Source organism: Peromyscus maniculatus, chromosome 8 (assembly GCF_049852395.1).
Source record: "Peromyscus maniculatus bairdii isolate BWxNUB_F1_BW_parent chromosome 8, HU_Pman_BW_mat_3.1, whole genome shotgun sequence".
Taxonomy (NCBI): Eukaryota; Metazoa; Chordata; class Mammalia; order Rodentia; family Cricetidae; genus Peromyscus; species Peromyscus maniculatus.
Window position 1 is genome coordinate 85,292,501 of NC_134859.1, and position 26,419 is coordinate 85,318,919.

The following is a 26,419-nucleotide window of genomic DNA, read 5'->3' on the forward strand; positions in this document are numbered from 1 at the left end:
GGCATGGAGAAGGGCTCACCATAGAGGACAAATCAACCATTCTCCTCAGCTGGCCCACCAGTTCAGAGTCCTTTGACCCTCTCTTTCCCTACCTTCCCACCCAATATTCAGTCAAAGGAGGCTTTTTTCCCTCTGGTGCCTTGTCCTCTGTGGAGACCTGTTGCTTAGCAACCACTACTGCCTTCCTCCTAATAATTCACAGGGACTGAGAGATATAATATCTGTCTCTATATTCAGTTCCTCTCCCCTGCCTACTTATATTTAATAACTGAAGCACTGTCTTGGGTTCCCTTGGTACCTGTTTTAGAGGGTTCTTAGAAGGATCAGGCTGCAGCCTGCAGAAGGTTACACCTGAGGAAGAAGAGGGAAGAGTGAGAAAAGGAAGGCTGATGTAGGGCCATATTCCCCCAAGTGTGGTTGGAGAGAGGGAAAGACTTAAAGCATGGGCTGTGGGAAGGAAGTATCTGTTTCTAGTATCAATGCTAAAACCTCGAGTGCATCCTAGCAGCTAACCTCCCAGACTGGTACTTTCTCACTTTCTACCCTGACCCCCACAGCTGCTTCTTGACCATTTCCAGTCCATGTCTCTCTTACGTTTTTTTCACTGTTGTTGATGTTTGTGAGACAGGGTTTCTCTGCATGGCCCTGGCTGGCCTGGAACTCGCTCTGTAAGACCAGGCTGGCCTGGAACTCACAGAGATTCACCTGCTTCTGCTGACCAAATGCAGGGACTTCTCACCCAGCAATATTTCTACATCCAAGAGAGTGTCTGGATGTTGGTATGTCAGAGGTGTTATATGCTGAAGGAAGTCCTTCGAGGGCTCTGGATATCACCTAAAGCTTTCTGGTCACTCGGAAGGAATCCTGAGCTCTTCACCAGAACACCCTCAACTGATGTGGCAGTGGAAGCTATACGCTATACGATATTGCCAGAGATGAGGCTTAAGGGAGGCTTATGTCAGAAGTCAGACCCAGACATGGTGGTGTACACCTCTAATCCTGGCACTCAAAAGGCTGAGGCAGGTGGGCTGCCATGAATGCAAGACCTATCTGGACTATATAGTGAATACCAAGCCAGCCAGACTTACATAGCAAAACCCTGTCTCCAAAAAGAGTTAAGAGACCAAGGTTTGAGTCCACCTATTCTTATTCTCCTATGTTCTGGGTTCTTCTACTTAATCTTTTAAACCTGTTATTACTAAATCTGCACACCACATACAGCAACAGCATTTACCTTGCTAGACCTTAGCAGACAAATTGAAGTGGTATGTGAAAGGAAACACCCTGAAAGCTGACAGATTTAACGTAAATATTATTTTAAGGTACGAAGACTCTCTGGTTGCTGGGAAGGGGTGGTGTATTGGATTGATCCCAGCTTTGGGCTTAGGAAAAGCCCTCTCCACAGCTCTCCAAACTGCCCATCTTCCATTATTTTGTTGACAGTAAGGGTACAACTCTTTGCCTTCTGGTCAGCGGCACTGGGAATAATAAATCCAAATCAACCACAGGGCCCTTGGGAGGTCATGTGGTATCCTTTCTATCTCCCTTACCTCCCAGTCCCAACCTCAGACCTCTAGTCCAAGGTTTGGCCTAAGTGATCAATATGACATCCGTAATGGCGTTCTCTCTCTCTCTCTCTCTCTCTCTCTCTCTCTCTCTCTCTCTCTCTCTCACACACACACACACACACACACACACACACACACACGACCCTCGACTCCTTTCCCTGGCCAGCACATTCCTTGCTATCATGCTAACTCACAGACACACAGTTTTACCCACCATACCCCCCTTCACTAAACCTCTTCCAACCCGAGCCTTCTGTGGGAGACAGATGGGGTGTCTGCAATGGAAAAGGCTCTGGGCTCTATGCCGCCTTGGGTGGGCAGCCCCCCATCTCCCCACTACTCCTCTCCCCACCTAAGACACTCAGATTCACCATGGGCACCCCTGGTTGTTGCTAAGGATTCCATCTCCCTTCTCAGGTCCAGTCTTAGCTAGGATAGCATTTTCCCCTTGAGACCTAGACCTCAGCCCCTCCTCAGACAAGTACAGCACAAGGAAGGGAGTCAGTCTCCGTGTGATGGGACTGATGCGGAGGACCTGTGACCTTTTATTGAGAACTAGATGGCTAGGGTTTAGGACCTGAGTTGACAGAAGACGCTAAGTCTGTACAGCATCTTTGTTCTAGAAACCTGGGGTCCCTGGAGGGAAGCTGAGCTCGGGGAAGGGAATGAGAACTAACATTATAGAGTACCAACTGTGAGCCAGGCACAGTGCCAGAGCATTTCCATACCTGCACTCAAGCAGTAAGGGAGGAGTCAGAGTATTTGTCTTAGGAGCCCTCAGCGTCACAGCACAGCTGACCACCTACCCTTTGATTTTGTGGTGTCACCACCAGCCTTCTAACCCCGGGCTGATCCTTTCTTCTGTCTCCTCTATGCTTACTTGACTCCTCAGACTCAATCAGGTCGTCCTTCCCCCCCCCCCCCCCCCCCCCCCGCCCTGCTCTATTCTGCTTTTTCATGATGCTATCTGTCCTGTTTTCTGAGATCTTCACATGGTTTCACACTTGTTTATGCAGCCATTTGAATTTTATTTTAATTATGTGTATGTGTGTGGGTTTGTGCACATGAGTGCAGGTACCCACAGAAGTCAGAAGAAGGCATCAGGTCCCCTGGAACTGGAGTTAACTGATGAGCTGTGAGCCCCCTGATGTGGGTGCTGAGGACTGAATTGAAGCCCACCGCAAGGGCAGTATGCACACTCAAACACTGAGTCATTCCTCTCGTCCTTTGTGCAGGCATTTGAATGACAGTCTTTGTTTGCTTTGATGATAAGTTCCAGACTTCCAGACGAGCAGTTTAGGTTCACCTTCGTGCTCCCAGGACCCAGCACAGTCCTAGCATAAAACAGTAGTTTGGCAAGTATTCACTGAGTGATAAAGAGATACATCTCTGGCCTAAACTTAGCTTATTAACTGTTTCTTCACTCCAGAGCTGAGGCACTCCAACGTGTGAACCAAGAAGTAGGGTGCCTGGGGAGCTGAACCTCCTCATTCACCCTAGAAATGCCAGCAGGATGAGACTAACACTAATCCCTTCCTGCTGTCCAGAGCATAATCACATCTTCCTGCTCTCTGACTTCTCAGGTGCCAAGAGAGCCCAAAGGCCCGATCATTTCTCCACATGGGGAGGCCTGAAATCAGTCATGGGAGCTTAAGTGTGTGTGTATGTGGGGGGGGTTTCATCAGGATAGGGTGCCCTAAGTAAATTCCTCTTTTCTACCTCAGCCAAGACTCCAGAGACCATCTGGCACCACCCCTCGGTTTGCTTCTGTCCTCTTTCTCTGGGCTTTGGGGGAAATGCGTAAACTATGTAGGAAGGATAGATAATTTAGCAGAAAAGGGAGCTGCTTGCTCCTTGAAATGCCTGGGAGCTGAGAGCAGAGCCTCATTCAGGTGACTGGAGATAGGGACACAGCCTCCAGAAGCCGCAAGTCCTATGCTGCTGCTCTTCCCAGGCCTCAGGAAGCAGGTGGATCTCTAGGTGGTGTACCACCCCCAGCCAGGGGCTTTAGCTGACTCTTTTGTTGCCTATCTGACCTCAAACAACATCCCCTGCCTGTAGGGAGTTGAAGTCAAGCTAAGCCTAATAGTTCCTTGCTCTCCCTAGCCATTCCATATCCCTAACCTTGTACAAGCACACAGTTAGCAATCTTCCAGACTGTAGCACTCTGAGCCAGCTCGGTTCCAATACCCAGCCCGCCCAGCAGCTTCTCAGCCAGGTTCCTGATGCTACCCCCTTAGTACCCAGGTATCTAGGGTCATGGATCTGGAAGCCATTCTGGGAAGTGTTGGTCTCTCTGACCCTACTTGTTCTCTGGGTCTCTAATAAAACAGGACAACTCAGGCTGCAGGCCAAGTCCTTGTGTCCTCATCAAAGGCAGCATCTGTCCCCTCCAAAAAAGATAACCCTGCGGGGAGGAGGTGAGACAGGCACATGGGAAAAACCTCAATCTTGCCTGGGCTCTTACACCAGATTCCACTGCAGGCATAGATTGTGGGTGAGGACCCAGACAGGCACAGAGGCCTACATATGCCCTCCCAGGACTGCATGCCTCTGAGCCCCTGTACATGAAAGCTCCTCCTGGGCTTTCCCAACTACCTGGGCTGCTGCTGTTGCCAAGCGGCCTTCTTTTATTCATGCGTTGTTTTATTGCTGGCAAATGCTGCTGCTTGCCGCTGTCGGAGGCGTTCCTGCCAAATCCATCCCAACATCTTGGCCTGGCATCAGGGCGGCATGCTAATGTGGAAATTTAAAGAGCCGCTCGGCTTTAAATCGGAATTTTAAATGAGCAGCACTGCTCCAAGGGGACCTAGGCAAAATCGAACAGTAGCTGATCTACCCCCTTCTCCTCCCATACCCACGGCATCACCTCAAGGTCCTTTGATCTGGACACTGGAAGAGGTGGTGACATGGAAAAGCTAGAAGAAGAGGGAGCTACTGGGGTCAAGGAGCTGGGACCCCCACTTAGAACCAAGGAAGCATTCATTGCTTAATCCTGTGGGCAAGTGGAGGCAGGGACTCTGTCCTCAAAGGCTCAGGCTTGGAGTTGCTGAAACTGAGGTTCTCTCTCACAAAGAGAAGGCCTGCTCTACAGGGAAGAGAGGAACAAGAGAAGTGGGTTCATGAAGATGGGCAACATACACTATTGCGCACTAACTAAGATGTGTGCACAGCGCTGTGTGTGCAGGTTAGTTAGAATGCTTGCTGAGGCCAACACAGCACAAATCCACACAGTTCACCATCACCCACGAGTGGAAGGGAATCACTCATACTTAGAGTAGCAGTCTTTTCACACACCTGGTCACCATTCTAATGCAGAGCAAGCCAGCTTTTGCCAACTGCTAGTCTGAACTGTGCCCAGGTTCTTCCATATATCCCACTTTCCCAGCTCCTGGTAACTGCTTCAAGTCAGCCATGGTGATGGAGCCCTGCAGCTTCTCTGCTAGAAGAGGCCAGGAGGCATCTGAGGTCATCCTGTGTCTCTGTCTTGGCCACAGAATGGTGCACTCTGTGGTGACTACCAGATGAGAGGTTCAAGTATATCATGCGGAAGGGATGCCCATCTTTAGAAGAGGGTCTATGAGCCAGGCAGCGGTGGCACACGCCTTTAATCCCAGCATTTGGGAGGCAGAGCCAGGTGGATCTCTGTGAGTTTAAGACCAGCCTGGTCTACAGAGTGAGGTCCAGAACAGGCACCAAAACTTCACAGAGAAACCCTGTCTCAAAAAAAAAAAAAAAAAAAAAAAAAAAAGGGTCTATGGAGAAAACGTTGGCAGAACCTATGGCTCTCTGTGATTTCCTCTTCTTACAGGCAGCCCTTTATTATCAGGAAGCATTGAGTATATTGTCTCAAGATACCATGCTTATTGGAGCAGAAGGCTTCATGTTTTTCTAGGTTGATAGGTCCTCAGGAATCTGGATATGCTGCATCCACTAGAGGTTCTATCATAACTCACTTGGTGGCCTCAACCTGACCCTAGGCTGCCAAGCCAGGAGATGCTCCCGGACCTTCTCCAAGATTCCTCCTCCCTGGAAGAAGAATCTGGCTCCTCCGAGAGCTAGTGTGGCTGCCAGCCAAGGTGCTTGGGGCAGGCCTGGGGCATGCAGCTGGCACCTGCCCACCAGATCCCTGAGGAACACTCTCCTCCACTCTCATGGTCCCACTTAGATAGCTCCTGGGTTATAAGGAGACAGAATTCACTGTCCCCTATTCCCAGAGAAAATTTTGAACTGGAAAGCCTCTCATCTTCCATTCTATTGGAAGTTGCTCTAGTATCCTCCATCAAGCCTAGATACACGAAAGACCACCAGGCAACTTCTCTAGGCAGGACCAAAAACTTAAATGTAGTAGGAGTTGAGCTGGAGTTACATAAGGGAAGCTGAGAAGTTAGGCCAGGGCTGAAGTTATTAAGGTCAAGAATTATATGAAGAACAACTCAATGTGAGTGAGATAGGATGTGAATGGGAGGAGCTAAATGAATCTGCTCCTCTCATCTAATTGGCAACATGCAAATAATATGCAAATAGTATGCTCTGTTTCGAGACTACCTGGCCTGTCTTTTTTGAAAATGGATTGTAAAGGAACCTCCAGGAAGTATCTGAAAATTCCAAGACATGGGAATATTCAGATACAGTATGGCTGTGCAGTTCTAACTTATCTAGCTTTGCGTGGGCTCGATCTCCTTTCTCACCACTGGATGGTGTCGGAGGCTTCTTTCCAGTGCTGACAGCCTGGGGTTCCCTGATCTGGGGCATAGTGCCAATGCAAGGTGGAAGGGCTGATTCCATGACGGCACGGAAGCCAAGGCCCTTGGCTTTCTTTCCCCTGCCATCCACCTCAATTCTACCATGCCATCCCCACACTTCTGCCATCCCAAAGTGGACAGGTTCCTGAAGATGGTTTTGGGTCCCACCTGGTGCCTTTATCCACCCAGTTTCCTCTACCTAGAATATTCTCTCTGTTTCAACCTTCCACCTAACTACACTCCAGATCCAAAGCTTTGCTTTTCCTCTCCACTCCGAGGTTATAGCAAAATGTTCTGCTTCTGAGTGCCTCTGGGCATTGTCTATGCTGCTGTCCTTTGCAAGTCTTGGTTCAAGACTGAATCTTAGGGCTAGAGAGACGGCTTGGTGACTAAGAGCACATATTGCTTTTGCAGGGGACCTGAGTTCAGTTCCCAGCACCTACATTAGGCAGTTCACAACTACCCATACCTCTAGCTCCAGAGGCATCCAACATCTCTGTCTTCCATGAGCACCCACACACAGATGCATCCACATGATTAAAGATACATTTTTAAAATTTTATTTATTTAATGTGCATTGGTGTTTTGCCTGCATGCATGTGTGAGGGTGTCAGATCCCCTGGAACTGGAGTTACAGACGGTTGTGAGCTGCCATGTGGGTGCTGGGAATTGAACCCGGGTCCTCTGGAAGAGCAGCCAGTGCTCTTAACCTCTGAGCCATTTCTCCAGCCCCAAAGATAAATAGTTTAATAAGCATTTTGTTAATGCTTTAACAACAACAAAAAAAGAGACTGAATCTTCTGTCTCAGTGTATATATGAGCTTCTTAAAGACACTGTAGCAAATCACCAGCTTTGATGGCTTACAACAACAAAAATTTATTTTCTCACATTTCTGGAGGCCAGGAGGTTCAACATCAGTTCCCCTGGGCCAAAATCAAAGTGTCATCAGCATCAAGCTCTCTCTGAAGGCTGTGGGAGATAATCTTCTTCCAGCTTCCAGTCTAGAGGCTACCTCCATCTCTCCTAATCACCTATATAAATGATCTCTGTAATACCTTTCCCACACATGACCTCACTCCAATCCTGGGACTGAACCCAGGGTCTCAGGATCTTCTGCAAGGGCTATACACTGAACTACATCCCCAGTCTTTTAAAATTTTTATTTTGAGACCAGGTCTTCTTTCTGAGTTGCCCAGGCTGGCCATAAATTTGAGATAATCTAGCCCCTGCCTCCCTAGTAGCCGTAATTACAGGCATGCCTTTCTCTTATAAGGACACCTGTGGTGACATCTCAAGCCCATCCACCCACATGGTCCAGAACAACCTCCTCACCTTAAGATTCCTAATGTAATCATGTCTATGAAGACTTTTTTTTTTCCAGATAAGTTGACATTCACAGGTTCTCAGGATTAAAACATGGACATATCTTTAGGAGTATAATTAGACTATTTCTCACCCTAGTTAAGTATCTCAATAACCCTGAACATAGGTTTCTATATTCTATAGAGGAGGTACCGAGGCTTGGGAAGCCTGGGTCACCTACCAGAGGCCAATATGGCTGTTAGATAGCAGAGGTGGAAGCCAGATGAACTCGATTCCAGAGCCAGCCTGCTTTTTGTGTCCTCAATAGCCTCTGCTTGTACCCCAGGTCCTGGCTCAGATTCTTGCTTGACTCGATATGCAGAAAGAGAAAGATGCGGGGATAGGGGAAGGGAAGGTGAGGCCCAGCCTCAGCGTAATGTAAACACTGGCTTGATTTTGCCAGGCCACCTCACCACCCCTCTAATCCGCCTCCGCCAACTCTGACCCTTTTTTCAGAAGTCTGGAGTCGCCCCAGTTTGCAGCCCCCTGCCAACAACTCCTGCCCAGAATAGTGGCACAGTGCCTAGACTTCAGGCCGGAGATACCAAATCACAGAACCAGAGGGACATCTGGAGGTCACCTCATCCAGCCCTGTGCCCACAGCCAGTCCAGCTCACAAAGACGGAGACAGACAGCACCAGGTGAGTGGGCAGCAGAAAGGTGGAAAGGCCGCCTCTTTCTTCGGCTCTCCTCTTCTTCCTCGCTGTTACGCCATTTCTTCTGGGTGTCCTTAGTTCTCATCTTCCAGAGCAGCACAATGGAAGCTGGTCAGAGCCAGCGAAGTCATCCTATTGAATTCTCCAAAAGGCAAGGCAAGGTGTCTGGCTAAAGTCCCTTCTCCTTTCTGGACCTCCAAGTTCTTCATCTTTCTATTTTTATTTTTATTTTTTTAGATATAGCCCTGGCTGGCTGTCATGAAATTCACCATGTAGACAAGCCTAGCCTTGAACTCACAGAAATTCTCCTGCCTCTGCCTCCCAAGCGTTAAGATTTAAAGGTGTGCACCACTATATCCAGCTTAAATTCTTCTTCTTTAAAGTGGAATGGATAATGGTGACGAGGGGAATCCCCATCTCATAGGACTATGACAGAGATAATAACGCAGTCCAAGGAAAAGGAAATCTGATCACTACTTGGAGCAAGACGGGTACTGCAGGAATGTTTTATCACAGCTCTCCAGCCCTCCAGCCAACACCCATTCCTCTAGGATAACGTGGGCTCCTGCTCACCTCGGCCAGTCTGGTCTGCCGTGTGCGCTAGACTGTGAGCTCCTCTAGGCAGAATCTTGTTCATTTTTTAATCTCCTCCCGTCCCCTCCCCAGTGTCTAAGACTGTACGTGGGCACGCAGCCTCCATACAGCTGATAAATAAGAGAGTGAGTGTATGAGTCAGACCCCCAGGTCCTCCTCGATAGGACCCGTTCGGTGGAGTCTAGGCTCCCACCGCCTCGGCGAGGAAAGCAGCGCTGCAGCTTTAAGATTCTCCGGGGCGTCCTGGGTTGCCAAGGCGCGGTTGCCAGGGACCTGCGCGATGCAGCGTCCGGCCTTCACGCGCGGGCGCTGGGTTGCCGCTGCCGCTGCCGCCGCCGCCGCCGCCGCCGCCGCCGCCGCCGGGCCGCTTCGGGCTCGGCTCCTCCGAACCGTCTGGCGGACTTGGCACCGGCCCCCGCTCCTCAGTGCCCCCGCGGTGCGTGGCAGGCTGTGGCTTCATTATCCTGATTGATTCCTCCTGCTCCCCGACACCGTGGGGGCCCCGGCCAAGGAAGGGGGAGGGAGGCGGCATCTGCGGGGCCCATTCCCGGCCCTCGACCCAGCCGCTCCTCGGGCTGCCCGGCTACCGGCCCTCGGTGCCCTGCGGCGGCGGCAGGGATAAGGTGGAGTGGGATGCCCTACCAGGGACGAGCGGAGCCTCCCTCGCCTGGCTCAGTGCTGCTGCCCTAGGAGCAGAAAGGGGTCTGGATGGGGATGGAGACCGATGCTGGCCTGAGCACTCTGATGAAGAGCAAGCCCCAGCAAAATGGGAAAGGGATGTCTCTGAGACGTATCAGTCTCCTAGCCAAGGCTGAGCGACAGGTATCGTAACACCACCCTCCTTGGGCACCCAAATATACTTCTCCGGTGAAGAAGCCTTGGTAAGATCTGCCCAGACAACTGCAGGACCCCTAAGCAAGAAGACCCGTCCTCAGAATCAGGGGTACCTACACCCCAACCAAGGGCTGAAACCTTGGTGGAAAGAACACCTCAGGACCACGCCTGAAGGTGGAAAGTCTTCCTACCGCCTCTTGGCCTGTGACCTGGGCAAGTAACTTCCTTTCTTGGCCTTTGAAAAATCTCTCCCAACATCAGTGGTTACATAATTGGCAGCATGTTGGTGTCAGGAGCCGATCCAAGTTCACCAGAAAGAAAGAAGGATGCTGGGGGGGGGGGGCCTCCATCCCTGTGTGATTTGGGGTGAATCACTTGAGGGAGGTGAGTCTCCGCCACAGTTTAATTCCCTTAACTGAGATGACCCTGAACCCTCCAGCCAACCCATGCCTCGCTGTCAGAGCAGAAAGACAAAACCTGCCCCCTCACCTCTGTGTACGTGTGCCTGTGTTTGGCGTGGCGTGACATAGATTTAATATCTAAGTTCAACTGAGGCTTTCTCACCACGCCCATCCCTGAGGCCTGGCTACCAGTCCTGATGGTCTCCCCCTAGTGTCTCAGCCCGGTCCTATCCAAGGACCTGGTAAATCTTCTGTATGGGACCCTTGGTACCTCATTCCCACAGCCCTGGCCCTGGGAAAGAGCGACTTTGTGGAGCATTTAAGGCCGTTTTCTCCAAGGCTGTGACAGCTTTTGTTGGTGAACACAGTTTTATTGGTCACCCCACAACTTGATGCCTCAGTCTAGGCCTGTCTCTTCTATGAATCCGTTTCTTTATTCTTCCAGTTCACACTTCCGGGGTGACCACACAGGGCCAGCAGGTGACACTGTGCAAATGGACACCCACCCGTAGGTCGGAAGCACGCCATTCTGCATCTCTGGCCTGCCACGGGCTGGCCAGATGTAAGGAGTCTCTCTAACACAGGGACAGTTGCTGCAGGAAGACCTCCCAGATTCTAGAACAGTCTACGATGTCATGATGCCTTTCCCTCCCTCCTGAAGATGCTCTTGACCTGGACTTACGGGGGCAGATCGTGATGTTTGAGTCTAGGACTCTTGCTCTTTTTGTTTTATTGGGATTACCAATTTTTACAACAATCGTGTATTACTTTTGTGTTCAAGGGGAAAAATGCAATAAAAACATCATTATTTAGGGGTGGGGGAGAGACCAGAGGGGGTCCCCTCACACATACCCTAGTAATCAGAAGTAGGTCAGCACATGTATCTAGCTAGCCTGCCAACCTGTACTGGAACCTTGATCAGTGTGACCCCATATGCAGCTGCCTCAGTCTCCCCAACTGGCCTGGCTGGCCTGCTCCATTCTCAGTGACCCCAGCCTTCAGCACTACTTCCTGTTAATACAAACCACGGGAGACCTTCGATGTGGAGTCTCCAGGCAGAAGAGGAAGCCATGGCCGCCTAGTGGCTGCCAGGGAGACTGGCAGGAAGGGCCTTCACCAAGTGTCTCCTGGGAAACAGTGAGCTCCCCACAGAAGGGACATTTGGAAATAAAATTCCTGCCCCGGTGCTTTGTCAGTACTGAGGGAGACAGGGAGTTGAGCTCCCCAAGTGCCCTCTGCTCCTCTCTCCTCAGGGAAAGCCTTTCATTGGCTCTTCTGCCGTCTCCCCAAATCCAGTCCTCTTGTATGCTCTTCTGGGACTTGAGAGTGATCTAGAAAAATGTTTCTGTAGATTCCTGACGTGAGCAGAGAAGAGCCCTGGGCTGAGGGTCAGAAACTCAGGTTCTCATCCTCCTGCCTCACCTGTGGCCCTGGCCTGCTTAGCCATTTGCTGAGTCTAGGCTTCCAACTTTACAAAACGAGGGGGCCAGAGAAGGTTTCCCATAGTCATGAGTTCCTGCATTGCGGCTCCTTCAAAGGCAATCCAGAAAGCAACTGGGCAATCTAAGCCGTTCTTTTCTGCCCTTGGGACAGACATCCATAGGCACAACCAGTTGCTTAAACCAGCCTGGTCCTCCGTCTACCCATGCACTCGTAAGGAGTAATAGGTGCTTTTTGAGAGTGACATTTACACTGAGAAGGTCCAGGGGTTAACTAAATTTCTGCAAAAGAAGCATCAGGCACCCCTTTTACCTCTCCCCACCTCTGCACTGCTGGGGATTGATTCTAGGCCCTTGCAGGGTTATTCAAGCACTCTCCCACTGAGGGATATGCCCAGACCTTCCCTTTGCTCTTGAGGGATCCAATCCATCCCTCTTAGACTGGGGACAGAAACCTTGGAATCCAGAGAAAGGTCTGAGGTGCCTAAGTAAAAGCAAGTAGCTTTGTTCCAAATGGAGAGTCCCTTCCTGCTGGACTCACCCTCCTGGCGCCCCCTTTCCTTGTGACCTCACTTTTCCTTCTCAGCTTGGTAGAAGGTACTGAGGGAGCTCTTTATGCCCGAGAAAATCCCTGAGGGAGCAGTTCTGGGAAAGAAGAGGACCTGGGCCCCAGCCTCCTTTAGGTACCACAACTTAGGAGGAGGCACCTCCTGGCTGGTCGGCCTGACCTCCCAGCTTCTTACCTTCATCTGCCCTTGGCAGTGGCAGAGAGAGACGGAGCAGCTAGGTGTTGGAGTTGAGCGGGCTGACCAGACAGCCAGGAATAAGGAAGGACAGAGAAGCTGTAGAAGCTGGGAGAGGGACGGGGATCTGATTCCTCACTTGTCGCCTTTATTGGGTACCTACTGTGTGCCAGGTGATGGGCTCTGCCCCAGTTTTAACTGGATTGTGTCACCCAGTCCCAGCCCAGCCTGGTGCCGAGGTTTTTCCATTCTCCATTCTGCCCCGACAGAGAAGGAAACCGAGACTCTGAGCCTTATGTAACCCGCCCAAGGTCACACAGCTTGTCAGAAGTGCAGCCAGGTTCCTAGCCCAGGCCTGGCGGCCCCCAGTGGCTTCTCCTTGCTGCCAGAAAGTCCTCCTCCTGGAAAAGCAGGTCTGGGGTTGGGGTTTTTTGTTGGAGCTCATCAGGATCCCCAGAGGCAAATCTATTGTCATCTGCCTCCTCCTCCTCACCCATCTGCCAGGCGAGTCGCAGGTGAGAACCCCCTGCCATGGCCCTTGCCCCAGCCCCAGGTGCAAGTTCATCTTTGCCTGGCTCCCCACCACTCCCTGGTGAACCCAAGGTGGCTCTGAGGTCACCCCCCCCCCCCCCGCCCCATGCTTTCAATTCTGCATTTCCACGTCTCAGAGTGCATGGTGAAAGCAGGGCCAGCGAGGAGGTCACTTGAAGGTTGAAAATGGGGGCTCTTTTTGGGCAAAGGAATAGGGGCGCTGATTATCTCCCTTGATTCAAAGGAACCCTCCCCCAGCCTCCACCCCTCACCCTAGAGACAGCCAGAGCTTTGCTTAGTTAATGAAATACAAAAGAAGGAATCAGAGGTGGGGGTGGCTCCAGAGCCCTGGAAAGCGAGGGAGAGAGGAAAAGTTGGGCCTCTTCCAAAGAGTTAATGTTCCACAGTATGATCGATTAGGTGTCAGATGTAATTTCAAACCAATACAAGATGAATGGCATAATTTTCCCTCTCTCATTTTAGACAGAATTAAGAATCCATTAGCTAACACAAATTTTTGGCAAGTTTAATAGGAGCTCAAATCTACATTCGGAGGAAACGCTCCCCAAAGCCTGTTTCAAGCTTTTACTTCCCAGGCCCCCTGCTTCCAGCTCCCTCCAACTCTCACCAGCCGGCTGCTGTGTGCTCCCCCCACAAGCAGCCCCCCACTCTTTTCCTAGCCCCCAAATGCCCCTTCCCAACCCAGCCCAAGATTAACTGGCCTGACCCCTTTCACAAAGGCCGGGCCAGCCCACCATTGTCTTGCAGTGGGTGTTGGAGGAAGGGGTGGAGGGCTGGCAGTGGGCCCAGGAAAAGGGAAGGTTTTCTGAATTGGCCCCAGGCTCTAGAAGAACCCCTAGGGAGAGAGGTGAATTGGGACCCTGGACCTTGGAACCTCAGCTCCTCATTTGCACTCCCAAGAAAGATTCATCCTAAACAAAATATTATCCCACTTATAAGGGGGACACAAACCCCGATTCTTGCTGTTCCCAACAGTCTCATGTTACTGTGTGGAGTGACTATCATCTCATTTTCCACATGGAGAAACTGAGCCCAGAGGGTGGATTGAAGTCAGCTGCACACGGGGTGGACTCTGGCTCTGCTACTCCTTGCTTGCTAGGTCCCTAAGACACCTTGGAGCCTCAGTTTCCTCCTGTGAAAAATGGGAAGGACAAAATGGAATGAGATGGCTCCCATCAGGGCTTGGCACACAGGCGAGTGCTTTGAGAAGCTCATGGCTCTCCATGGTAGAGCCAAGAGAATGAGCTCAGCCCTGGCCCAGGAAGCTCATAGCCTTGTGGGGGCAGAGGAGAGCAAGGCCTGCCCTGAAAGGCAAAAGAAGCTGGAAGAATAGTTATGGCTTTTCCCCTTTACCAGAAGTTTCCTCTGTCAAATGTAAGAACAAGTTCTTCACACATAGTAGTTCACTTATTGCTGACACCCTTGGGTGTGTTTATAATTCTACCCATTTTCCAGGTCCAGAAGCCGAGGCCTAGGTGAAGTAACTTCACAAAGGTCACCCAACTAGGAAGTGGCAGAGCTGGATTCCAATTCAGAAGGTCTGTGATTAGGCCTCTTGCCGTTCACTAGCAGATAGTAGAGGGGGGGGGGGCGGCTGGAATTAGGTCTTTGACCCTTCAGTTTTCTTTGTTTGAAATAGGGCTTCATGTAGCCTACCTAGGTGGACACTTGCTATATATCTGATGACTTTGAGCCCCTGGGATGGCCAGCATGGTATGAAACACATCCTTCAGGCACAAGCTCTCTCTCTTCCTCCTGCTTGAGACAGGATGTCACTCTATAGCCCAGCCTGGCCTTAAACTTACAGTTATCCCTCTGCCTCATCTCTCAAGTGCTATAACCCTCATCCCGGATTAGGTCTAAGTGGATGAGTAGGAGCTGCCAGGTGGGTAAGGAGCAAAGGAACATTCCATGCAGTGAGGACACCACACACAAAGGCACACACAGAAGCCCCAGCTTACGGAAGTAAGAGCCCCAGCTGTGCCCAGCTAGGGGACTCTGGGAACAGCAGAAAGCAGGGCCTCCATGAGCTGGCCCTGTATTCATTCCCACAGTTTTGCTGTAAAAGTTGGGCAGACCTTCCCATTGTCCAACCCCCACAGACAGCTCAGCTCCCCATGCCTGCCTAAGAACCCTGACTTTGCCCTGTGGTCTGAGAATAATCTAGCTTGTATCCCCCATGTGCCAAAGGCCTTAGTCAATGGCCTTGCTATTATACATTACAATAACCACAGGATGCAGGTCCTGTTGCCCCAGTGTTCGGATGAGCCACCGAGAGTCGATGAAATGAAGCAGTTTGGCCCAAGAGACAAGTTTCAGAGCCAGGTCTGACTCCAGAGCCCAGTGCCTGAGCTTGTTGCATCCTGGGAAGGGGAGGCGAACTATGGAGTTTTCTGCAGTGAGCTGAGGTTTCGGGGTAAAAGCTCTGGCAGGGCAGAGGATTGCTCTTACAGTCTCAGTACTTAGAAGGTGGAGGCAGGATGGTCAGAAGTTGAAGGCCAGCCTTGGCTTTGTAGCAAGTCAGAGGTCAACCTGGGATATTCAAGACCCTGTCTCAAGAAAAAAATATGCCAGGGATTAGGGGTTGGGTTGGAGCAGGGTGAGACGGGAGCCCCCCAGGAAGCCACCACTCTGGTTCAGACAAAGGTGACTGTGAGGAACTTCCTACCAGCCGTCCCTCACTTGCACAGTGCAGCAGGGCAGCTACCAATAGCCCCACTTAGCAGACTAGGAGACTGAGGCTCAGAGATGTCAGTCAACCTCTCTGGACTACTCAGCTCTTCTAGGGCAGAGCCAGGACTGCTGGAGCACCAATCTCTCCTGCCCACCTACCCCCACAAGAGAAGACCGACCAGCTTTTGTCTACTGTGCCACCCCCGACCACCAGTGTTCCTGAGAGACAGAGGGAGCTGGTCTTATGTTTTGACTCAACATAAGACTGGTCTGGAGCTGGAGGAGGTGGGGAGGAGTGAAGGAGGGTGGTGAGAAGGAGATGGTGTCCGGAACCCCGAGGACCTGCTGCTGATTATTCTGGAAGACATACAGGAAGGTGCATGGTGTTAATGAAAGGCTCCTCGTTACTTGCTTAACTTTTGTGAAGGGTTGGGAGAGTTGAAACAGACAAAATAGCTTTGAGGGGATGAAACCCGGCTTTGGACTGCTAGCATCTAGGAGGAATAAACCCCCTGAACAGATTCATTCCCAAGCCTTGGGCATGGCAGGTAATTGTTCCCCATTGAGCCCGATATATTTACGTGGTTATCCTCGGACATGTTCTAGTGTGTCTGGCACCATTTGAGGCCTGGGACACTACGAGATCCTTGCCTTCAGGGAGCTTTGTTCTGGCTGGGGAGAAAGTGCTGCCGCTCCCTGAGGTCATGGAGAGGTTTTGAGTTGAGGTCAGAGGAAGGCTCAGACTGGAAGGGTGGTAGTGGAGCTACCGCCTTCGGGGTTGGGAGTGGGGGTGAAGAAGTCTCTGGACCAGACACTAAGAGCACCAGTGCCCAGCTGTGGAGCAGTGCAGATGTGGAGAAGAGCCAGTGGATGGGACAGGAGCAGTCATGGGAGCAGCAACCCTGAGGATGAGAAATGGAGGGCTCTGGCCAAACCTTATGTAAGAGAAACAGAGGGCTCTGGCGAAATTCTGAGCACAGGAGCGGGGCCAGTGTCTTTGCAAAAGATCATCACAGCTCCTATAGGGAGACTGGACAGGAGGGAAGCAGGCAGAGGACAGGCAAGGAGCAATTTTCTATCAAATATCAATAAAAAGATGTAGGATTCAAGGGACCCATGAGATCAGTAAAAGTTTGCCAGGCTAACCTGAAGACTTGAATTCAATCCCCAGCAATAAAGGGGGAAGGAGATAACTGACTGCACACGTTGTTCCCAGACCTCCATATTCTTGATGTGGAAAGCATGTACCCACTCACACACATCATGCACACGTGCATGCATATGCACACACACCACACACACACCACATACCACATACAGATACCGCACAGCACACCACACACATACACGATATACACACATATCACACCACACACATACACACCATACACATATACACACTGCACATGTATACACACTATACACACATACCACACACTACACCACACACATACACAACATACACATACCATACATACACACCACACATATCACATCACACACACACTATACACATCACACATATCACATCACACACACACACACACACATGCACACCATACACAACACACACATATACACACCGCACATATCTACACACTATTCACACATACCACACACTACACCACACACATACACAACATACACATACCATACATACACACCACACATATCACATCACACACACACACACACACACACACACACACACAGAGAGAGAGAGAGAGAGAGAGAGAGAGAGAGAGAGAGAGAGAGAGAGAGAGAGAGGAGAGAGAGAGAGAAGAGGTAGTGGCACACTCCTATAATTCCAGAACTCAGGGCATGGAGGAGGGAGGGTTCAAGGTCATTCTCTACTATATACTGAGCTGGAGGCCAGCCTGGGCTACAGAAGACCTTGTCTCAAAAACAAATGAACATAAGAACTTTAGCCCTGGTTGCCTAGGACTGGCGCTGTTCGGCAAGTATACTAATGGGTTTGGGTTTGAGGAGATGATGTTTAAAATGTTCAAAGTGAATTTTAAAAAATAGTTCTTCAGTATTTATTATTTTTAGCTATTTCTGTGTGCATGTGGGGAGGGGGCCTGTGTACATGAGTGCTCATCCAGGAGCCCCTGAAGCTGGTGTTACTGGTGGTTGGGAGCTATCTGACCAAGGTGCTGAACTGGGTCCTCTAGAAAAACATCAAGTGCTACTGAGCCGTCTCATTAGCCCTTTAAGAATTTAATATATTTATTTCTTATTTATTTAGGGGTGTGTGTACATGTATACATGTACCATAAAGTACATGTGTGGGGGCCGGAAGACAACCTATGAGAGTTGGTTCTCTCCTCTATCATGTGGGTCCCAGGGATTGAACTTGGGTCAGCAGGCTTGACATCAAACACCTTTAACCAATGAGCCATCTTGCTGGTTCCAAAAATAATTATGAAGATGTCACACGAGTCTATGGCTATACTAAAAAGTCATTGTTTTTAAACTTTATATAAATGTATATCTGAATAAAGCTGTGTTTTATTTATTTATTTGGTTTTTCAAAAAGGGGTTTCTCTGTGTAGCCCTGGCTGTCCTGGAACTCACTCTGTAGACCAGGCTGGCCTCGAACTCAGAGATCTGCCTGCCTCTGCCTCTTGAGTGCTGGGATTAAAGATGTGTCACCACACCTGGCTCATTATTATTATTGTTATTATTAATCATTGTTATCAATCATTCTGGTTGATGCATCAAAAATAAATGGGGGCACACAATACTACAGTCATATCCAACCAAGGGCAGTGGTGGAGGGTGTCCAGAAGAGAGAGATGGTGAGCTGGCCTGCCCCAGGAGGGGGCAGTGGGGTGTGGCCAGACATGTCAGACGTGGGCACTGATGAACCAGGTATGGGATATGGAAGAAAGAGCCTGGCTAGGGTGACCTGGGAGTCAGGCCCGAGAGACCAGGAAAGCTGAAGAACCGGACAGGGCCTGAGGGGACTGACCACTCCAGGTGACACTGGGAATTTAGGTTCTAAGACCCTGAGAATTTGGTGGGCTTTGTTGTTTGTTTTAGTTTTGTTTTGGGATAGGTCTTTGCTGGGTAGCTACCCTTCAAACTGACTACCCTCATGCTTCAGCCTTCCTGGTGGTCCTGGGATTACAGGCTCATGCCACCAAGTCCTGCTGCCGCCACCGCCGCTAGCTTTTACATGAGTTCTCTCCCAGCATCCAGAGCCTCTTAGTATTCAGACAGCGGCCAGGGTTCCCGGAGCAGGCCTGGCTCCTGTCAGCCCCTGCAGCACATTTGCCCCTTTCCTCTCCCTTCCTTCCGACCTTCCAGCTGAGACTGCTCTGAGCCTGCTCTTGAGGCCGAAAGGGGCATCACAGACCCCAGATCCTAGAGGGAGCGCTGGGCTGGGGGCAGGGCACTGCTCTTAGCTGCTTCCTTCTGGGCCAGGGAGCTGGGCGAGAAAGGAGCCCGGGCTGTCTGGCTCCTCCACACCCACCATTTCTCAGGGACCCAGGGCTGGCCTACACATTCCAGGCTGGTGGTGGATGATCTCAGAGCCGGTCCTCTTCAAACTAGTGAGAAATTCTAGGCAGCTAATTACCACCTTCAAGCGGATGCTAGGTTAATGTGATGATTCGGAAGGTGTATTATTCAATTACATTTAACAAAAAGATTTATAGTCAAGTAAAATATAATTAGGAGGCTGCCAGGAGACAGGCCTCCTGAGAGGAAGGAAGAGAGGGGAGGCTAGTCCCTAATGAAGCAGATTTGAGCCGTGGCTGCAGGACTGACTCAGCCTCCACGCCCCTCTTCGAGGCCGACAAAGCATTAATCAAGCCTGCCCTTCAACACGCTTTCCAAGAGCTGAGTCTACACCTGGCTCAGAGTATAGGAAGACAATAGAATAAATATAATGGTACCTGTCCTCAAGGAGCCTCCAGGCCTGGAGCCATCTCTCCAGTCCTTGTTCTATATTTAATTATGTGTGTGTGTGCGGCTATGTGGATGTGAGTGCAGCTGTTTGCAGAAGCCAGATGTGTCCAACTCCTCTGAAGCTGGAGTTACAGGCAATGATCCTGATGTGCTGGGAATCAAACTTGGGTTCTCTACAAGGGCAGTATTCATTCCTATCCACTGAGCCACCTCTCTAGAACCCCAGTGTTTATGTTTTTATTTGTTTGGTTATTTTTAGTTTTTCAAGACAGGGATTTCCTGTGTAGCCCTGGCTGTCCTGGAACTCTGTAGACTAGATTGGCCTCGAACTCACAGAGATCTGCCTGCCTCTGCCTCCCAAGTGCTGGGAATAAAGACATGTGCCACCACACCCAGACTCAGCTTGTGTTTTTAAAAGATGGCCCTAGACCAGGCATGGTGGCTCATGCCTGTAATCCCAGCCCTTGGGAGGCTGAGGCAGGTGGGTTGCCGTGAGTTCTGTCAGCCTGGCTCACAGCTTGGAACTTTGTCTTTTAACAAAGGTGGGGGAACTTCTGACACTGCCGAGTGGTGAAAAGGATGTGGTCAGCAAGGAAAAGCTCCCGCCACCCAAGCCCAGTGACCCAAGCCTGGAGTCCAGTCCCTGGAACCCATAGAGGATGCTGTATGTTGTGGCCCAGATCTGAAATCCTATAGCAAGATGGGAGGTGAAGACATGAGAAGAATCACCTGGAAGCTGGGAGACCAGCTAGCCTGGAGTACGTGGTACAGCAGAAACATCAAGAGAGACCCTGTCTCAGCCAGGTACAGGGTGGCGCTCTGACCTCCACACCCACTCTGGCACTTGCACACACACACACACACACACACACACACACACACACACACAGGGCAATTAATCAAATGGGACAAGACTAGAGCAGAGGCTGAAAGGAGAAGTGGCCTATTCCTGTTATATGGGAGACCACTGAGGGAAGAGAGAAGAACCTGGACTTGGGTGACATTTGGGAATAAACACCCCTGCCCTGTAAGAATCCATGTAGAGAGTAGCGATAAGGAGAACTCAATGATGACTCCCAGATTTCTGCCGTAAGCAACCAATTGGGTGGGTAACTATTACCATTTATTGAAGTGAGGAAGCCAAGAGAAGAAACAGAAAAAGTCTTGTGGAAAGAATTCAGTGAGAGTTCCTTGCAAGGCTTTCCAGTCCTGAGGGATGAGGTACAGATGGCCCAGCCCAAGGGTATCTCCTCTCACCGCCCTCCTCTGCTGCTGCCCAGCTGTCCCTTTGCTTTGCAGATCTCTCTTCTTCTTCTCCTACTGCATTTGGGAGAGTGTGCCTCTCGCTAGGGGAGAGAATTGTCGTCCCAGTCCCTTCCGACTTCGGACACTGACGAGGTTCTCACACTCCATTCATGCTGTATTTGAATTCACTGAGGACTCACCGTCGTTTACACTCTGAACCAGAGGCTTTGGCCATACGGTCAGCTAATCTTGCCAAACGCTCTTTCCATAGTACCAATAATAAAATAATTGGGGCTGGAGCGATGGGTAAGTGGTTGAGAGCACTTGTTGCTCTTGCAGAGGACCTGAGTTCAATTCCCAGCACTCACATAGTGATTCACAACCATCTGATCCCAGGGATCTGATGCCCTCTTCTGACCTCCGTGGTATCAGGCACACATGTGGTGCATATACATACATATAGGCAAAGCACTCATACATGTAAAATAAAATAAATCTTAAAGTTTTTTTTTAATTTGTGCTGGCTAATTTTATATCAAGTTGACACAGTGTCATCTGGGAAGGAGCCTGGATTGAGGAACTAGGATTGTCCTGTAGGCAATCTATAGGGCATTTTCTTGATTGGTGGTTGATGTGGTAGGGCACAGTTCACTGTAGGTGGTATCAGTCCTGGACTGGTGGTCCTGGTTGCTATAAGAAAGCAGGATGAGGCCAGGCAGTGGTGGCGCATGCCTTTAATCCTAGCACTCAGGAGGCAGGTGGATTTCTGTGAGTTGGAGGCCAGCCTTGTCTACAGAGTGAGTTCCAAGATAGCCAGAGAGACCCTGTCTCAAAAAGAAAGAAAGAAAGAAAGAAAGAAAGAAAGAAAGGAAGGAAGGAAGGAAGGAAGGAAGGAAGGAAGGAAGGAAGGAAGGAAGAAAAGGAAAGAAAAGAAAACAGGCTGAGCAGGCCATGGGGAACAAGCCAGTAAGCAGCCCCCTCCATGGTCTCTGCATCTGCTCCTGCCTCAGGGGTCCTGCCCTGGCTTCCCTCAGTGATGGATGTGACCTGGAAGTGTAAGTGAAATAAGCCCTATCTTCCTCAAGTTTCTTTGTTCATGTGCTGCAGGCCACAGGAATATATCATAAGAACTCAGCTGGTTATGGCAAAGTCACTACCTGGAGGGATCAGGGAATTCCTCCAGAGGAAGCCAAATCCCAAGGAGTTTTTGGTGTTACTTGGCTTGTTATATATCAGCTGTCTTCTGTTATGAAAATCATGTGTGCCTTCACAGTTTTCCCAATTGACTTTTCCCTAAGAAGGGCTAACAGTGTAGACTGATCACTCTCTGGACATACACATTCCAGGTATTTGGAGAACAGCCTCAGGAAAGGCTTTCTCTGGAATCAGATTATCTCCCTTAGCCACTTTCAAGGACTACAGGAAACACCACCCAGGTGGGCGCCCAACTTCCTAGGACTAACAATGATAACAGCCCACCTACAAGTCTCCTGATTTAAATTCCACAAGGAAACACCGCCTGGACTTCCAGGGCAGAGGAGGGAGAAGAGAAAAGAGAATGGAAGAACTAGATGGGTAAGAACTTGAGAGAAACAAACTGAGATGGGGAAGAACTAGATTGAAGGGCTAAAAGAGAGGACTAGAGGAATGAGATGGAAGATGAGGAAGAGCCAGATGGAGAAGAACAAGATGAGGAAGAGCCAGAGAAGGAGACAGGAGAGGAGCTAATAGAGAAAAGAACTAAATAGATGAGAACCTAGAAGGGACAGAACTAGATGAAGGAATTAAGATAGAACCTAGAGGGGACAGTAGATAAATATAGAGAAATCAAGCAAGAAAGAAGCTAGACATGAGAGCAGAATAGAAGCTGTGTAGAGAGAGAACTATCACAGAATAATAAAGTGTATGAACCAGGAGTCTCATGTACATAGATTCATTTCTTTTCACCAAAGATTAATTATCAGCTGGTTGTAGATTCTTCCCGGACCCTGGGAGGGGACTATCGAGGGGCTGGACCCCCATAGTCCCCGATAGTCATGGTGCTTTATCACAGCAACAGACACCCTGACCAAGACAGAAATGATACAACATCAATAAACAAACAGTGTTGATTTAAGGACAACTGCCTGAGCTAAACCCTCTGGTTGATCGCTCTTCCCTTCCTCCCTCGCCATTCTTCTCTCCCTAAGAGTGGATTGTAAGGTACAAAAGAGCCCAAGAGATCCAGATGTTCAATCGGAATGGGGTCAAGGCCGACCATCTCAGACACGAGGACACGCTGGTGTTGTCTGCGTCTCTCAGTCTCTGCTGACCGAGAACCCTTCCTGTAGCTTTCACTCTGGGGCCCTGGGCTTTCTTTTCTCCTCATTGTGTTTCTCCGTGAAAACCTTTCTCACCATCTCCTTGGATTATTTTTGTCACCCTCAGAATCTGATGTGGTGCTGTTTCCCCAGACTCTCATCCTAAGCTAAAAGCCTTTATATTTAAAAAACTGTTTGTGCATTTATTTGTTTGTTTATTTATTTATTTATTTATTTATTTATTTATTTATTTATTTATTTATTTATTAGTGTGTGTGTGCATGTGCATGTTTTTGTATGTATTTGCGTGTGTGCAGGTGCACATGCAAGTGTGAGCACATGGATGTGGAGGCCAGAGGTTGACATTGAGGAGTGAGTTACCTCCTTCTGCCTTTATGTGAGTTATGGAAGTTGAGTTCAGATATCCAGGCTTGTGTGGCAAGCGCCTTCACAGCTGAGCCAGTTCACTGACCCTCCACTTTATTGTCTTGAGACTGGGTCTCTCCCTGAACCTGGAGCTTGCCACATCCCCTGTCCCCTTGAAAGGTTAGCCAGCAAGCTCCAGGGATCCTGCTGTCTCCACCTCCCCAGTGCGGGGATTACAGTTGCACCCCATCATGACTGGCTTGCTGTGTGGGCACTCAGGAATCCAAACTGGCATTGCTCATGCTTGTGCAGGAAGCACTTTACCAACTTGACCATCCCTCCATCCCTCAGAAGATCATTTTAAAGTCTCACAGTGGCTGGGCGTGGTGGCACACACCTTTAATGTCAACACTAGGGAAAGTGGAGGCAAGGGGATCTTCCAGGACAGTTTGGTCTACATAGTTTCAGGATAGCCGGAGCCACACAGTAAGACCCTGTTAATAATAATAATAATAATAATAATAATAATAATAATAATAAATAAAACCTCACTGTGAAACAGCTTGTGTGAGGGTCTGTAGCCTGTCTGAAGAGAGATGAGGAAGTCTAGCAGCACTGTTGCCAGCACACCAGTCTGTGGGCAGAGAGAAGGAACCATTTTGTGCCCTCCCTTCCCCCCCCCTCCCCCGCTTCTCCATTCTTTCTCAAGTGAAGCACTCAGGCAGTTCTCCTGCACTGTCCCGAATGCTGAGGACAGACACCCCTAACTCGGGGGAGGGGGTACGTACTGTGCTGGGGAAATACGTCCCTTTCTTGGAGAGGGCACAGTTCTAGAAGCTACCAGATCTGTAGTGTGTTTATTTGGGCCCACAGTAGGAGGAGCCCACTTATGAAGTGCAAGATCCTACTCTATCTAGAGTTGACTCCTGTATCTTCCGTCCTCTAAGTGTTTGTGGATGCCTGCATATTCATGCAGGGCCTGGCCGTGGAAGGGTCAGGTAATCTGCATCCCCCTCCTGCAAGCGAGAAGAGCCAGAGCCGAGCCTTCTACATCCCTCAGGATATTTGTGTTAAAGACTGATCATCAGGTTGTGAGGGTCCTTACAAAGGCAGGTGACTTGGACTCCTCACACTTGTTCCTATGATGGAGTCCTAGGAAGAAAGAAAGGCTCTGGCCCCAGTGCTCTGAGCTCAGCTCCCCTCTTCCTGCTCCCTGCCTCCTCTGCCTCCTCTCCAGCTGGGCAGAATGCCCTTAGCCTGTGCCTGCTGGCACACATGTCACATGGTGCTTGGCTTACGTCTGGGCAAGGATGACGCCCCCAGGACCGGCTGGGATACCAAGCCACCCGCTGCCTCCCCCACCTCCAGAACGGAGCGTCCCCATCTTGTCCCCTTTCCCAGCCAGAGACATGGGGAGCAGGCGGGGACACAGCTCAGACAGATACAAACACACAGATGCACCCAGAGACGCCCCCAGAGTGGCACAGACACAGGCGTTCACACAGACTCGGGAACGCACTCACCCCCCCATCTCTCCTACCCCCGCCCCCAAGGAAACGCCAAAGAAGTCACCACTTGCCCAGCTGGGTAAGAGTCTCTGGCCTTTGGTGTCTCTGTCCGTGGTGCTGAAACAGAAACACATAACCACTTCACTTGAGAAGGATGAGACAGAAAAACTTGGGAAGAAAAAGCTGGGAATGTGTGATGGGTAGGGAAAAATAGAGAATGAGAGAGAAACTCGTGGATAAAGGAAGAACAGGTCTAAGAAGATACCAGGGCAACTGAGACACCTGACCTGAGTCGGGAAAAGGGGGGTCAGCAGGAAGGTGGCCTCAGCCTCCAGTTCCTGCCAAGGACAGGCTCAGTCAGGCTCAGGGATCTCTCCCTCTCTATCCTTCAGGACTCTGTTGGGGGAGACATATCGATGTGTGGAGGGTTTGTGACCTCCTGTTGTCCCTATCAGGTGCCACCTTTCTCTGAAGAAGCTGAGAACTGTGAGAATACTAGCTCTGAGGTAACCCTCCGCCTCGCTTCTTTATTTTTCATTTTATTTACTCAATGTACTGTTAAAAATTGAAACTAGGGCCTCAACCATGCTGAGTAAGTTAAGCTACATTGTCTTTTTTTTTTTTTCATTTTTATTAGTCATTGCCTAACATACCCGTGCTATATACTTCGTAGCCTAACTTCTAGTAGGAGTAGATGACCATGGCTGAGTTTTTTGTTTTTTTTTTTTTTTTTTTTGGTTTTTTCGAGACAGGGTTTCTCTGTGTAGCTTTGCGCCTTTCCTGGAGCTCACTTGGTAGCCCAGGCTGGCCTCGAACTCACAGAGATCCGCCTGGCTCTGCCTCCCGAGTGCTGGGATTAAAGGCGTGCGCCACCAACGCCCGGCTTTGTTTTTTGTTTTTATCAGTCAGGAAATTGCTTCCTTAACCAATGTTCTCCCAAACCCTGGACACACAGTACCTGTTGACTCCAGAGCCGTGCCTATCTTGGTCCACCAAAGCCAGTGATAAGGAAGTTGGATCATTCGTTTTTTACCTCGCTCCTGTTAGCGAATCTGTGAATATACACAGTGGCCACTCCAGAGATGGCCAGGCACATGCCTAAGGAGGAGACTAGGGAGGAAAATCTCAAACCATGTCTCCTCACAGGTGAAACAAACCCCAAACCCTATTCATCTTCTCAGAGGTGACCTGGCTTCACCCCTCTTCCTAGGGAGCCCACTACTTAGTCTTTTTTTTTTCCTTCCTAAGATGACTAGGCTGGCCCCGAACTTGCTCCCTCAGCTGCACTCCCAGGCCCAGCTTGTTGCTAATTTTTTTGTTTCTTAATTTTTTAGATAGGGTCTCCTGCAGCACAGCCTTACCTGAGACTCACTGTGTAGCTGAGGCTGGCTTTGACCTCCATGAATTCCTTATCCTCTGTGTGTAAACCTCCAAAATGCAGGGATTACAGGCATGCACCATCACATCAGCTCCACCTCACTTCGTATTGAGCAAATAGACAACAATGTTGATCTGGA

At 49.9% G+C, this 26,419-nt stretch overlaps 1 protein-coding gene across 5 annotated transcripts in view; it reads left to right on the forward strand.

The window, feature by feature from the left end:
* Positions 1-23,224, forward strand: part of Cdk12 (cyclin dependent kinase 12) — a 110,581-nt gene extending 87,357 nt beyond the window's left edge. For 3 of the 5 annotated variants that reach the window (XM_076543315.1, XM_042282734.2, XM_076543316.1), the window contains one exon: positions 8,133-11,027. The gene's annotated coding sequence lies outside the window, so the exon portion shown is untranslated. Of the gene's footprint in view, positions 1-8,132; positions 14,434-15,672; positions 16,117-17,816; positions 18,228-20,025; positions 20,288-22,917 lie in introns of those variants that run through there. The other 2 variants (XM_076543313.1, XM_076543329.1) reach the window with 2 other exon arrangements.
* Positions 23,225-26,419: the final 3,195 nt, after the last annotated feature.